Below are 17,500 nucleotides of genomic sequence, written 5' to 3' on the forward strand. Positions count from 1 at the left end.
TAAAGGTCAAGAGGAAACAGCAGAATTTCAATAGGTAATAAAACTAATAAAATGTTCTCCAATAATCGGTTTCGCTAAGATAAGAATAATCTGAATCTATCACATTTTTCTGCTTAGATGTCTTGTTGCCACCAGCGATGCAAACAGCTTCAATAAGACGTATGCGATGTGAATTGCGTATAATTTTGATAATCAACGCCTTTGAAAAGTCCAATCCATGATTGAAATCAAGCATATAAGTAATAAGTGCGTTTTTTCACCACCAACTTTAGCGGCTTTTGCGTTCTTTTATTCTCGTGTTTTCTATATTCAATCTATGCACCATTTATGTATGCGATATGTATTGCGTGGAATGACAAAAATTCTAACTCGTGTGGTTAATGTGGTGTCAATGTTTTCTTGTTTTCTAATGGGATTTATAAAGTTGTATTACGGCAGGAAAATCATATTTGGATAAAGTGCTGTAGATGTGTCCATTATGTTTATGTTTGTAGAATGTTACTGCGTTAAGTGTATGTTTGTATGCGTCACTATGTGGATGCATTTTTTTCTCTTGAATTATAACTGAAATATATGTTATATTTTAGAGATTTGAATGAGGTCTAGAGTTTTGATGAACATACAAACATATTTAATTTAATTTAATCAAATCTTTAAGCATAAAATGCATTCTTGTTTGCCTTTTAAAATAATGTTTGTTAATCGTTTTATGTTTTTTTAGTTATTTATTTTATAGTTCTTATTATTTTAAACATGATTAAAGTTAAAAATTAAATATTTATTGATATTTTTGTAAATCTTTTAATTTTTAGCTTTAATAAATCGATGTTTCATTTATATTTCAATAATGTTTTTACTTTACATGTTTTCCCATCATTGCGTAGCATCACTTGATAGCAGTTGCACGCGCGCACACAAACGCACACACACAAACGCACACACACAAACTCGCACATACAAACTCGCACACACAAACTCGCACACACAAACGCACACACACACAAACTCGCACACACAAACTCGCACACACAAACTCGCACACACAAACGCGCGCACATAAACGCACACACACAAACGCACACACACAAACGCACACACACATAAACTCGCACACACAAACTCGCACACACAAACGCACACACACAAACGCACACACACAAGCTCGCACACACAAACTCGCACACACAAACGCGCGCACACAAACGCACACACACAAACGCACACACACAAACTCGCACACACAAAATCGCACACACAAACGCGCATACACAAACGCACACACACAAACTCGCACACACAAACTCGCACACACAAACGCGCACACACAAACGCACACACACAAACGCACACACACACAAACTCGCACACACAAACTCGCACACACAAACGCGCGCACACAAATGCACACACACAAACTCGCACACACAAACTCGCACACACAAACTCGCCCACACAAACGCGCACACACATACACACAGACATATATTGAATGGCGCGGATTGATATCACATCATATGAATTTTTAAATTTTGTTAGTTCAGAATGAGGACGTGTTTAATGAATATTAAAATCAAACGTATGAAAACATAAACACCTTTTATTAATAGACATAAGACGGTCGAAAATTTTGGGAGATGGCAGTATAGTGTTGAGCTACGTCAGTTTTATCTGGATTATTTTGAAAGTTTGTATGTGTAAATGTAATAGCCGTCCCAGGGTGTTTAATATTACTTCCTCGTATATATATATATATATATATACATATATATATATATATATATATATATATATATATATATATATATATATATATATATATATATATATATATATATTATTTTGTGTACGAAAAGTTGTTAAATGAGATAAGTCATTGGTTCCGTCGGTTTCAAACCTGATAATTAGGACCGTTTTAGATATCCATATCAAGCTCTCTTCAACCAATACTCATCGCTGAGTATGTATATATGAGATAAGTATTGGCTGAAGAGAGCTTTATATGGATATCTAAAACGGTCCTAATTATCGGGCTTGAAACCGACGGTACCAATGACTTATCTCATCTAACAATTTTCTGTACACAAGATACAATATATAAATACGCTTATATTTTTCGGATTTTATTTTAATTGAGTACTCTGCTGGATTTCTTTTTCTTTTCTTTTTCTTTTCTTTTTCTTCTTTCCCAAAAATGGAAGAAACGTGGAAAATTCGGTATAGCTTACTAATTATATATTATTTCAACCTTTTTATTTTATATAAGTGTGCGTGGGTGTGTAGATAGATGTATATCAAGACATACATACATACATACATATATATATATATATATATATATATATATATATATATATATATATATATACATATGATACAGAAAAATATATATCAATAATTATTTAGAGCGATGGACATATTGATAGATAACATTTTTATAAAAAATTAAACTTGAAATAAATTCTTAATTAAAATAAGAGTTGCCAAAATAACATAATAAACAAATCGAACAAAAACTCATTTTCGAAGATGCGTCTATTCAATCTGCGCGTATAGTGATGAAATCATTTTAAAATCAAGCAGAACAAAACGACAGACTTGTCACTAATAGAAATGCTTTGACGCATGTAAAGATCTGAATTACTTTATTCAATATAAACTCATTCAGATCTTCACATGCGTAACGTTTTTGGCTAGGTGCAAAGTGTAGTATATGTCCTGGTCTAACACTTCGTCTTTTCTTTCATTAGTCGGAGCAGAAGAGGTATTTCTAGACAGAGACAATTTTTATTTTATTTCCGATGTATAGTGCTCCCTTTTGGGTAGTTGGTTTCCCCACAACAGAAACCGATATTGCCCTCGTATGGAGGCAAGTAAAAAAGGATTCTATCTCAGCTGGGACGGTGCATGTACTCGTTCTAACGCATCACTCTAATTTGGCATCATCATAGATTTGCACGGAGAGGTTAACCCGTTCGATCGGTGCAATGTTTTTGCTAACACATAAATCGCTGTCTTGGCACGATACTCGACCAGATCAAAGGGCGTCTATCTTTCGTCTTCTTTTTTTCTCTTCTGTTTATTTCGAAATTTGATCGCAACCATTCGACATCACACGAATCTGAAATACAATGTTGCAGTTTTCTATAGATTCTACAAAACACCAAAGTACATACATTTATCTATAATATGTATATATCCATAGTTTGTATATCTATCTATCTATCTATCTATCTATCTATCTCTATATATATATATATATATATATATATATATATATATAAGATATATATATATACATATATATCTCTTTTCTCAATAATATATATGTGTGTGTGTGTGTGTGTTCGTGTGTGTGTGTGTGTGTGTGTGTGTGTACAAGGAGAGAGACACGACGTTGTACGGGATTGAAGGATGATCACGAATGTTTCACACACCTATATTTGTATTGTCATAGAAATCGGCAAAATCGTTCATTTTTTTTATCAAATCGAACCAGGAAGAAATGATTTAGTTCACAATGCATTTTAGTCTACATTGCACTGTAGCGAATCGATTGTTAATTTTTAGAAAAGTATTTTTTATATATCATAGCTTAAATTAAAGTTTAAAATGAAAAAGTCAATTATCATAGTGCAATAGTTGTTTGAACAGAAACATTCATTTCGAATACACCCCTACCATATCAAAGAATTTACTGTTGATTTTATATGTCTGGGCATTCTGCTTGTGTGGTTATACAACTTCTAAAATGCACGTATGATTTTAAATTGTGTAAGATGGTAACAAGGTCAAAATCGCCAGTTCCTTTTTTCATCGGATTATTTCGATTATCGATACTTATCGACGACATTCCGATACAAAACTTATCTAAGAACGCAGCCAGGCCTATAAAGTACCTTTGTGAGAAATTTCATAAAAATCGACCCTTTTGTTTTCGAGTCCATAAGTAACGAACTCACGGACAAAGTTCGTTTTACATAATAGTAGATATATATATATATATATATATATATATATATATATGAGTAAAATATTTTTTCAAAAAAATACTAAGAATTATTTTTATACCTGCAGATACTAGTGTTTCATGCTTCTGCGATCATCAGTGTAGGAAATGATAATTACGGCTGGTCGAGACATTCAAATACATTCACAAAGCCAACCTTGACTTCATAGGCGAGCATCTTTAACACAAGGCTACCGACAATTAACACAAGAATTAAAGGAAATTAATTCATAGTTACAGTCGGAGAGTATTCAACGACTCCTAATTTTTTATGATGTTTTCCAGAGTATTTTTGAATTTTTTTATTTTTTTTTTTATTTTGTATGAGACCTCTGCCAAAACACGTCTGATGACAGCAGTAGAGTGGTTTATAATCACAACCCAATAAAAGTTAGCAGATTTTCCGGTTGGGTTTCCCCAACTTGCAACCTTACGTACCATGTTCATCTGACATTCTGTAAAACGCACATACATACATACTGTGTGGCAGACTGTGCAGAGCTAATGCTGGCCTGAAAAGTCATCTTCAGGCTCACGGACGGGTTTAGGTGTCGCTGAGGATTAACCTGATAACTATGATTAGGTTAGTTGGGAGCATTTGGATGGCGAACGTCTGTAAAGACGAGGCAATTAGTTAAATTAGTATATATATATATATATATATATATATATATATATATATATATATATATATATATATATATATATATATATATGCAAGTACATACATTACCAAATAACGCCGGGTAAATAAAGATAGAATTTTAAAAAAAATAAGATTTTCAAATTTTACGATTTGTAAGGTGGAAATTTGACGGAATTCGAGTTTTAGGCCCGATTAACGCCCATTTTAACGCGTCCAAATAAACTAATAAGAAATTCTGTACGTCGGATGGTTCCTGCCTATGTCTGTCACATGTAAATTTTAGATGACATTTTACATGCGTCCATGCATTTCTATAACATACTCTGTCCGTTAGAGGATCTGTCACGTTTAATGAAATATTATTCTCATTGGTAAACATGCACATTGGAGAAACGCATCTTAAATGTATATATTTTTCGTAGCCTTTTCGCTAGGAGCAGAGCGTAGTAACTGTTCTGATATTACACTTCATCGTTTTCTGTCTTCGATCAGTGAATGAGAAATTCTTCTAGACGGAGGTAATTTTTGTTTTAGTTCTAACCCAGAGTGTCCTATTTCAGGAAGTTGGATTTTTTTCCACAAACTAAAAATCGTATTCGGGGACAAGTAAAGGGGCTTTACTTCTGTTTTGGCAACATTTAAAATAAAGGGAGCGAAAACTTAAAATAAGAGTTGCCTCCAGAGCGTTGTAAAAAATAATCTATTCCCAATTGATTTGGCGTACTCGATTCCCAATAGAGTGATGGAGTTGAAGGTAAATAATACCAGATTCCGTTTTGCGTAATGTTATTTTTCTTTCATTGGAACTTTCCACCCACCCCACCCCCACTTCCAAATATCAAAGGAATATTTTCGGAACTCTAAAATATTTTATTCTTGTGTTTTCTGTTTATATATATATATATATATATATATATATATATATATATATATATATATATATATATATATATATACATATATATATATATATATAATTATCATTTCTATTTTTGATTCTTTACCGTTTTTGTTTCTGAAAGAAGTCCCATACGCGTGTTTTCGCGAGATTCTTGTTCTCGTGAGACTTCCAAATCGCTGACTAGTTTCTGTAAAGATAAAAGGCGGAACTAAGCATAAAAGAATAACAAACCAAAAAAAAAAAATTCGTTTCGTTTTATTTCATTCTATATTTTTTTAGTAACCCAGCTGTCATTGTCTGTTCGGCTTTTATTTAAGATCGTTCCGTTTTTTAACCGTTTCACACTTTTCAATTCACCTTTTCGTATTTGCTTTAATTTTACTTCTCTCTTGTTTTATATTGGACTTGTATTTTCGATTTGTCTTCTTTGTTCGCTTTCTTTCATCATCTATCATTTCGCTTTATAGACTTGGCATTCATTTTGTTTTTCCCTTGAGGCAAGAAATAACAAATAGTGAAGTTGAATTATGATTATTTCCTTCTTTTCTTGCCTTACTTTAATGTTGCCCTCTCTTCTATCCTTCTCTCTCTTTTTACCTCACACCCCTCTCTCTTTTCTTCATCCTTCTCTGTATATCTCTCTGCATATTTCTATTCCTGTATATTCATACCTACATGTATGTCTCCCTTTCTATGTATCTATCTCTTTCCGTATATCTTTTCATATACAAGGTGCCTTCAATAACTTCCAGACTTTTTGTGCAGGAATTTTAAATTGTAGTTAGACACTTGAAAATTCAGTATGTTATTGCTATACATCTTATGAGATGACTAACCAATTTTTAAATTTTCATGTTCAAATGAACATCTACAGTAGGAATTGGAATACACCCTACTAAATCCTGATTGTCCGAGCTGGTGAATTTAAAAAAATTTAGTATGGACGCGAGGGCGTTTTAGAAGAACGATATGCAATAACATTTGTTTTAAACATTCCTCCCTGATCTCGAGACCACACAAATGGCAATGTTGGGCAGGTTGCTTTTCCTGGTACTTTGTCTTAATGGTACAGATTCAAGAAATTCCTCAGTGGCGCATTCGTCTACCGCATTATTGCACTCCTTCTGCTCTAGATCTTCGGACGGAGCAATCAGGACGCAGATCTTTTATCTGTCGAGGTGTTTAATTAACCGATACTGGGTGTTGGCTATTGATTTTCGTCACTGTACCTGTGCTGAACTGCGTCGTACATCTTCCCTGTGGATTCTTCACTCAAACAGAATCTCCCAACTTGTGCGGACTAGTAACTACATTACCGGGCACCTCCACTTCACCGATAATCTTGACACGGACCCTATAGATATATATTATGTTCGCAGGTGCGCTCGTAGCCGTCTTGTCCCTAGGCGTAACCTTGTGCCAGTGCACTGCTCCAAGATCGTGCACCGTGTTCTTGCGGTAGTGCACTTTATTGTGCGATGGGACCTCTCGATTATTAGCCGGTTTATGATCTCATCCTTGCTGAGCACGACATTAACACGACGCATCATTGAATCCAAATCCGATGTGGATAATTTCATTGCCTCTTGATCTCTATTGTTTGAAACTGCTAAAGAGATTTATCGGCATGTACTTTGAAATAAGCTCGGCGTAGGTCTAGCACTGGAACGTTTGGCCATTCCCGTCGCCATTCCCTACAGTTTTACTAGCAAACATCCGCGTTGACCGTATACATGTTCACCTACCAATAAGCTCCTGATATTTCAAACTAAAACTTTTTCTTAAACTTTTTATTTCTAATAAAAAAGATGTTTATTATCTTCAAAGACCTCACTTATCCTCTCCCCGCTCATAACCCCCACCCATGTTATATTCTAACTTTGTAAACGAAATAAGAAAAAGTTTTTGTTTGAAATATCAGTTATCGACGATAATTCTTGGTCTGAAGACGTAATCCCCCAACGCGGGTGATTACAGAAACATGTATGCACATATGTAGCCATCAATGTTTGTATAAATAAATTTCATATATATATATATATATATATATATATATATATATATATATATATATATATATATATATATATTAATTAGTAATAAATAGTGATATTTACAACTAGAAATAAAAATAGGTTTAAGCTCTTAAAAATCGTACTAGAATTGTCTACAAGGACCTGTGGCGCAGTGGTTAGAATACTGGGAAAAATCGATTGTAATAGTGATATACTCCTAAAGTTGGAAAGTTCAATTCTCGCAACCAGAAATACAAAAGCGAAACTTTAGACCTCTATGCAGGCATAGCTGACGGAACAAAAGCAAATGAATTAAATAAAGTGTTCTTTCTCGAATTCCGTCATATTTTCCGAGTTCGACATAAATATTCCCGAGTTCAGCAAGATACACCTGAAGAATGTCGGAAATAAAGTAAAATGTATTCAACTATTTTCTTTATTTTAGATTCTATGTCATCTCTCTTACTATATATATATATATATATATATATATATATATATATATATATATATATATATATGCATATATATACATATATATATATAGTTATACATATATATATATTTATACATACACATATATATATGTATAAATATATATATGCATATATATATATACATATATATATACATATATATACATATATATATATTTATACATATATATATACATATATATATATATACATACATATATATATATATATATATATATATATATATATATATATATATATATATATATATATATATGACAAAAAATTCATGAGGCGACCAGAAATCAAAAGCGTTGAAATTAACTAAAGTCAATCCAACGGTGACGATGACTTGCTAAAATATCGGTGACGATGACTTGTTAAAAAAAAATGACCTCTCCTTGTACAAAAGAGCCGAGTTTAGATTGAAGGAATTAATATTTTGGGCCAATTTTTCGATATTTATCGTCCGAGACGTCGAGCTTAAAATACCGATCGTGTCAGGTTCCATCACATCTCTCGAAAGTTTTTGCGAGACATACATACATACATACATACATATATTTAAACAGACAGGTGAGATTTATATTATAGACTAGCAGGGCTACCCGGCGTTGCTCGGGACCGTATAAACAATGAAAAAACAAAAGCAGATATTGAACATATGTTTGATTCTTAGGGGAGAGGAATCTTTCATCTCTATGTATTATTTGTTTTATCTACCCTAGGACTGGTATTGTTCATGTTTTATCCCTAGCATAGGTAATTTACAGCATGTATATGAAATTGTTTTACCTTAGGGAGAAGAGAACAGGTAATATACAACATAATGTGTCTATATTACATCCCTGGCAACGCCTAGAAACCAGCTAGAACATGTATTTCAGTCAATCTTTATTATATCCTGGGCTATGCCGGGAAACCAGCTAATCTCTTATTAGTGACTTGACCACCAAAATACCTCCCTAAGTGTGTCCTTTCTTTTGAACTTATTAGATATAGGTATCTAGAAATGTGTGTGAAATTTTGTTGAATGCATTGTTCACTATGATTTTCTTATTGTTCTACACAATATCAACTGTAGCGAAATAACACAGTAAACTTAGTGTAGTGTTAGAATAAAGAGCAAAGGAAAAAATTAGAATCATATTCTGTAATTGCAAATATAAATTTGCTAGCGTGTACCAGTATTTGCCAGGTTGTGGAAATTTGGAACTCATAACATATGTAGTGGCTTTTTCCTAGATACCTATTGCTAAAAATTATACTTTCATTTTGTTAGAAAAATCTCTCTTCGGATGCCCTGCATCATTCAAAATAAAAACAAATATTTTTATAATTGTTTCAGTATATTGCTACACAATGTGAAAGTTTTTAACGTTTGTAAAAAAAATCATGAATGTGCTTATATTGCAAAAAAGAAAATATCAGTGCACAGTATTGAAAGTGTTTGAGATTCAAAAGTCTGTAACATTTCTACTAACTTCATAAGATGTCATGTGAGAAACTGAATTGAATATCAAGACATTATCTGAAGCGTTTTTATTTTGGTGTAACATATGTGTTTACAGTGAACCTTAACTTTTAATAAACAGATTGGTATGCAATGACATAGGCTAAGAATCTTTAACAAAATATATATAAATTGGAAAAATGTGTGAACAAATGAAAAAAAAATGATCCGCTCCACTTGATGACATCAAGCACAGTAATATTTTAGTGAAGAAAATATGAAATTGATGTTCAGTGATTAGTTTGGATGAATGAGAAAATGTAATTGTTTGATGCATAAAAATAACTCAGTTGCTGTATTTGATATTAAGCAGCAAAATATAGTGATTTGAATATTTGGGAAAACATCAAACCAGATTATGTAAAAAGAAAAAAAAAGATGAAATTAGAAAATATATATTTTATGTTTATGAGTTCTGCCAATCAAAATTTTGTGGCAGAAATTGGGTGATTACCATGCAATTTTATTTTGGTAAAATTCTTAAATTATTTGAATGTTTATTATAATTTCTAATTAGTGACTTGTTATAATCAAAATCCGCCCTAAAGAGTGTCCTTTCTTTTATTAGGTATCAGAGTAGGTATCAAGATTTCTACTTCTATACAAATGGGATATTTCAGATCTGTACATAAAAAATTTGTTGAATATATAGGTTGAGAATTGTTCTGTGTCGCTCTCTCTCACACACACACGCATTCTCACTTTTATAGATATAATAGATAGATTACTCTAGATATATTTCCATATGTCTGAATACCCTATATACAAATTTTCAAATCTGTAGATAAAAAATTTGTTGAGTATATAGGTTGAAAATTGTTCTCTCTCTCTCTCACACACACATTCTCAATTTTAGAGATATAATAGATAGATTATGCTAGATATATTTCCATATGTCTGAATACCCTATATACAAATTTTCTAATCTGTAGATCAAATATTTGTTGAATATATAGGTTGAAAATTGTTCTTACTCTCTCTCTCTCTCTCTCTCTCTCTCTCTCTCTCGCTACCTCACACACACACATTCTAACTTTTATAGATATAATAGATAGATTATGCTAGATATATTTCCATATATGTGAATACCCTATATACAAATTTTCTAATTTGTAGATAAAAAATTTGTAGAGTGCATAGGTTGAGAATTGTTCTCTCTATCTCTCACACACACACATTCTAACTTTTAAAGATATAATAGATTATGCTAGATATATTTCGATATTTCTGAATACCCTATAATCAAATTTTCAAATCTGTAGATAAAAAATTTGTTGAATGTATAGGTTGAGAACTGTTCTCTCTCTCTCTCTCTCTCTCTCGCTCACACACACACACACACACACATTCTCACTTTTATAGATATAATAGAAAGATTATGCTAGATATATTTCTATTTGTATGAATACTCTATATACAAATTTTAAAATCTGTAGATAAAGAATTTGTTGAGTATATGGGTTGAGAATTGTTCTCTCTCTCTCTCTCTCTCTCACACACACACACACACTCAGACACACACACACATTCTCACTTTTATAGATATAATAGATTATGCTAGATATATTTCCATATGTCTGAATACCCTATATACAAATTTTCAAATCTGTAGATAAAAAATTTGTTGAGTATATAGGTTGAGAATTGTTCTCTCTCTCTCTATCCCACACATTCTCACTTTTATAGATATAATAGACAGATTATGCCAGATATATTGAAATATGTCTGAATGCCCAATATACAAATTTTGAAATCTGTAGATAAAAAATTTGTTGTATACATAGGTTGAGAATTGTCCTCTCTCTCACACACACACACATTCTAACTTTTATACATATAATAGATAGATTATGCTAGATATATTTCTATATGTCTGAACACCCTATATACAAATGTTCAAATCTGTGGATAAAACATTTGTTGAATGTATAGGTTGAGAATTTTTCTCTCTCTCTCTTTTTCTCTCTCTCTCTCGCTATCTCACACACACACATTCTCACTTTTATAGATAAAATAGATAGAGTATGCTAGATATATTTCCATATGTCTGAATACCCTATATACAAATTTTCAAATCTGTAGATAAAAAATTTGTTGAATATATAGGTTTAGAATTGTTCTCTCTCTCTCTCACACACACATTCTGACTTTTGTAGTTATAATAGATAGATTATGCTAGATATATTTCCATATGTCTGAATACCCTATATACAAATTTTCTAAGCTGTAGGTAAAAAATTTGTTGAGTATGTAGGTTAAGAATTGTTCTCTCTCTCTCTCTCTCACACACACACACACACAAGTTCTCACTTTTATAGATATAATAGATAGATTATGCTAGATATATTTCTATATGTCTGCCTACCCTATATACAAATTTTCAAATCTGTACCCAAAAATGTGTGGAATATATAGGTTGAGAATTGTTCTCTCTCTCTCTCTCTCTCACACACATATTCTCACTTTTATAGATATAATAGAAAGATTATGCTAGATATATTTCTATATGTCTGAATACCCTATATACAAAATTTCAAATCTGTAGATAAAAAATTTGTTGAGTATATAGGTTGAGAATTGTTCTCTCTCACACACACCTACACACACACACACATTCTACCTTTTATAGATATAATAGATTATGCTAGATATATTTCCATATGTCTGAATACCCTACATACAAATTTTCAAATCTGTAGATAAACAATTTGTTGTAAATATAGGTTGAGAATTTTTTGCTCTTTCCATCACTCACATTCACACTTTTATAGATATAATACATAGATTATGCCAGATATATTTACATATGTCTGAATACCCAATATACACATTTTCAAATCTGTAGATAAAAAATTAGTTGAATATATAGGTTGAGAATTGTTCTCTCTCTCTCTCTTTCTCTCTCTCTCACACACACATTCTCACTTTTATAGATATAATAGATAGATTATGCTAGATATATTTCCATACGTCTGAATACCCTATATCCAAATTTTCTAATATGTAGATAAAAAATTTGTTGAATATATAGGGTGAGAATTTTCCTTTCTCTCTTTCTCTCTCTTTCTCACACACACACACATACACATTCTCACATTTATCGATATAATAGATAGAATATGCTAGATATATTGCTATATGTCTGAATACCCTATATACAAATTGTCAAATCTGTAGATAAAAAATGTGTTGAATATATAGGCTGAAAATTGTTCTCTCTCTCTCTGACTCTCTCTCTCTCTCTCACACACACACACATGGTCATTTTATAGATATAATAGATAGATTATGCTAGATATATTTCCTTATGTCTGAATACCCTATATACAAATTATCAAATCTGTAGATAAAAAATTTGTTGAGTATATAGGTTGAGAATTGTTCTCTCTCTCTCTATCACACACATTCTCACTTTTATAGATATAATAGACAGATTATGCCAGATATATTGAAATGTGTCTGAATGCCCAATATACAAATTTTGAAATCTGTAGATAAAAAATTTGTTGTATACATAGGTTGACAATTGTCCTCTCTCTCACACACACACACATTCTCACTTTTATACATATAATAGATAGATTATGCTAGATATATTTCTATATGTCTGAACACCCTATATACAAATGTTCAAATCTGTGGATAAAAAATTTGTTGAATGTATAGGTTGAGAATTTTTATCTCTCTCTTTTTCTCTCTCTCTCTCTCGCTATCTCACACACACGCATTCTCACTTTTATAGATAAAATAGATAGATTATGCTAGATATATTTCCATATGTCTGAATACCCTATATACAAAGTTTCAAATCTGTAGATAAAAAATTTGTTGAATATATAGGTTTAGAATTGTTCTCTCTCTCTCTCTCACACACACATTCTAACTTTTGTAGTTATAATAGATAGATTATGCTAGATATATTTCCATATGTCTGAATACCCTATATACAAATTTTCTAAACTGTAGGTAAAAAATTTGTTGAGTATGTAGGTTAAGAATTGTTCTCTCTCTCTCTCACACACACACACACACACAAGTTCTCACTTTTATAGATATAATAGATAGATTATGCTAGATATATTTCTATATGTCTGCCTACCCTATATACAAATTTCCAAATCTGTGCCCAAAAATGTGTGGAATATATAGGTTGAGAATTGTTCTCTCTCTCTCTCTCTCTCACACATATTCTCACTTTTATAGGTTATATAGGTTGAGAATTTTTTGCTCTTTCCATCACTCACATTCACACTTTTATAGATATAATACATAGATTATGCCAGATATATTTACATATGTCTGAATACCCAATATACACATTTTCAAATCTGTAGATAAAAAATTAGTTGAATATATAGGTTGAGAATTGTTCTCTCTCTCTCTTTCTCTCTCTCTCACACACACATTCTCACTTTTATAGATATAATAGATAGATTATGCTAGATATATTTCCATACGTCTGAATACCCTATATCCAAATTTTCTAATATGTAGATAAAAAATTTGTTGAATATATAGGGTGAGAATTTTCCTTCCTCTCTTTCTCTCTCTCTCTTTCTCACACACACACAAGCTGAAAATTGTTCTCTCTCTCTCTCTCTGACTCTCTCTCTCTCTCTCACACACACACACATGGTCATTTTATAGATATAATAGATAGGTTATGCTAGATATATTTCTATATGTCTGAATACCCTATATACAAATTTTTAAATCTGTAGATAAAAAATTTGTTGAGTATATAGGTTGAGAATTGTTCTTTCTCTCTCTCTCACACACACATTCTCACTTTTATAGATATAATAGATTATGCTAGATATATTTCCAAATGTCTGAATACCCTATATACAAATTATCAAATCTGTAGATACAAAATTTGTTGAGTATATAGGTTGAGAATTGTTCTCTCTCTCTCTCTCTCTCACTCACTCACTCACTCACTCACACACACACACACACATTCTACCTTTTATAGATATAATAGATTATGCTGGATATATTTCCATATGTCTGAATACCCTGTATACAAATTTTCAGATCTGTACATAAAAATTAGTTGAATATATAGGTTGAGAATTGTTCTCTCTCTCTCTCTTCTCTCTCTCTCTCTTTCACACACATTCTCACTTTTCTAGATATAATAGATAGATTATGCTAGATATATTTCCATATGTCTGAATACCCTATATACAAATTTTCTAATCGGTAGATAAAAAATTTGTTGAATATATAGGGTGAGAATTGTACTTACTCTCTCTCTCTCTCTCTCTCTCTCTCTCTCACGCACACATTCTCACTTTTATGGATATAATAGATAGATTATGCTGGATATATTTCCATATGTCTGAATACCCTATATACAAATGGTCAAATCTGTAGATAACAAATTTATTGAATAGATAGGTTGAGAATTGTTCTCTCTCTCTCTCTCGCAACCTTACACACACAACCACACGCAAACATTCTGACTTTTATAGATATAATAGATCGATTATGCTAGATATATTTCCATATGTCTGAATACCCAATATACAAATTTTCAAATCTGTAGGTAAAAAATTTGTTGAATATATAGGTTGAGAATTGTTCTCTCTCTCTCACACACTCACATTCTCACTTTTATAGATATAATGTATAGATTATGCTAGATATATTTCTATATGTCTGAATACCCTATATACAAAGTTTAAAATCCGTAGATATAAATACGTTGAGTATATAGGTTGAGAATTGTTCTCTCTCTCTCTTACGCACACACACACACACACACATTTTCACTTTTATAGATATAATAGATAGATTATGCTAGATATATTTCCATATGTCTGAATACCCTATATACAAATTTTCAAATCTGTAGATAAAAAATGTATTGAATATATAGGTTGAGAATTGTTGTCTCTCTCTCTCTCTCTCTCTCTCTCTCTCTCTCTGGCTACCTCACACACACACACATTTTCACTTTTATAGATATAATAGATAGATTATGCTAGATATATTTCCATATGTCTGAATACCCTATATACAAACTTTCAAATCTGTAGATAAAAAATTTGTTGAGTATATAGGTTGAGAATTGTTCTCTCTCTCTCACACGAAACTGTGCGCTCTGCTTCTTCCCCCCCCCCTTCCCACCCCAAATGCTTGGGAAACTGTGCACTGTTTTTGTTGGTTTTCAAGCTGCCTCTTCCCCCCCCCCACACACACACACAGTTTAACAGTAGTAGGAGGTCAAGAGAAAGAGGGTGAGAGAGAGAGAAGAGTAAGTTGGTGAGAGAGAGAGAAAAGAGAAAGAGGGTGTTGGTTTTATATTTTTATTATCGTCTAATATTTTGAAAGCTGAATTTCTAATAAAATGTGCATCTATAGGAGATAATGCCTGGGAATGTGTTCCCCCCCCCACAGTTTAACAGTGGTGTGACGTCAAGAGAAAGAGGGTGAGAGAGAGGGAAGAGTAAGTGGGTGAGAGAGAGAAAGAGAGAGAAAAAAAAGAAAGACGGTGTTGGTTTTGTGAAAAAAGTTGTTATTTACAATTGTTCGCATTCTTGGCCTTTTGGTCAAGATCAAAGTGTAGTATCTGTTCTTCAGATGCTGCACTTCTATTTCTTGTTCTCTTTCGGTGGAGGAGAAATCCTCCACGACTGAGACAATTTTTATTTTTGTACCTTTTCTCCACGTTAAAAAACGACCCTGGTGTCTAACTCTGTCCCGTGGGGAGGCATAGTAAATAGGTACAATTGTTCGCCATTAGTGGATGTTGACGTCACGTCACGTGACATGACTAAGCGTTTTTTTTTTTTAGTATGAATAACATTTTTTGTTTTAATTATAAAGTCTACACTTAATTTTATAGAAAATGATGTATATATAATAGAAAAAAAAAATTACTGGTTTTGTTGGATTCAAGTGGATCCCCCCCCTCCAGTTTAAGAGATAGCAGGTCACGTGGTAATATACAAAATGGCTAGCGTAAATATAAAGATCGGTTTTTTTATCGACGAATATTTTGAAAGCTGAATTTTTTTTTATTCCTGTACATTTTTTTCCTGATATTTTTCGTTAAAACTCTTGTATAAATACTATTTTTAACCAGTTAAATACGTTGGAGACATTGTCATGGAGTTTAATAATCTCTAGAACAAAGCAGAAGAGAAATTACAAAAGTATCGGTAAAACAAAGTGTTTGTTTACATTTGTTCGCCATTACTGGATGTTGACGTCACGTCACGTGACATGACTAAGCGTTTTTGGATTATGTAATATTAACATTAAAATGACAGGTTTTTTTGGGGGCCCCCCTAGGAGAGAAATGATCAGTTCACCCCCTTTTAATGGTCCGTTTGGTGTGAAATTTCGATATTTGTCATGCGGGTGATCAAGGTTCAATATGATACATAATTTGTCAACTTTGGTTGTGTCTGTCAAAAGTTTGAGCTGACGTCACGTCACGTGACACGTATTGAATAACGTTAAAATGACAGGTTTTTTGGGGGGCCCCCCTAGGAGAAAAACGATCAGTTGACCCCTTTCTACTGGTCCGTTTGACGTGAAATTTCGATATTTGTCATCCGGGTGATCAAGGTGCAATATGATACCAAATTTGTCAACTCTGGTTCCGTCTTTCAAAAGTTTTAGCGTTACAAACAAACATACATACATACATACATACATACATACATACATACACACCGATTTTTGTCTTTTATATATATAGATAGATGTACTCCAAAACGACCTTTAGTCAGCAGAAAAGGAGTCATCTTTCTGCATGATAATGCTCGCCCTCACATAACGCAACTGACGAAATATCTTTTCGGAGAATTTGGTTGGGAAATCGTATCCCATCCAGCGTAATCTCCTGAACTAGATTCATCAGATTATCACTTTTTTCGAGAATTATCAAACCATTTAAATTGCTTCGGTTAACCTCAACAGACAATATT

General features: G+C 32.3%; 1 protein-coding gene, 1 long non-coding RNA gene and 1 pseudogene across 5 annotated transcripts in view; 1 reads left to right on the top strand and 2 right to left on the bottom strand.

Moving 5' to 3' along the window:
- LOC145241974 (protocadherin gamma-A11-like) overlaps nucleotides 1-17,500 on the bottom strand; it is a 412,318-nt gene that overhangs the window by 72,605 nt on the left and 322,213 nt on the right. The window lies entirely within an intron of this gene.
- The window catches only part of LOC145242998 (uncharacterized), a 49,645-nt gene continuing 34,559 nt past the window's right edge, over nucleotides 2,415-17,500 (bottom strand). Inside the window, exon 3 of the long non-coding RNA XR_013862836.1 lies at nucleotides 2,415-3,118. This is a non-coding gene — a long non-coding RNA (uncharacterized LOC145242998). The remainder of the gene's footprint in view (nucleotides 3,119-17,500) is intronic.
- LOC145243241 (U2 spliceosomal RNA) lies at nucleotides 16,094-16,227 on the top strand (annotated as a pseudogene).

The sequence above is a fragment of the Euprymna scolopes genome, chromosome 21, assembly GCF_053919585.1.
Source record: "Euprymna scolopes isolate OS-2025 chromosome 21, ASM5391958v1, whole genome shotgun sequence".
In the NCBI taxonomy this organism is placed as follows: domain Eukaryota; kingdom Metazoa; phylum Mollusca; class Cephalopoda; order Sepiida; family Sepiolidae; genus Euprymna; species Euprymna scolopes.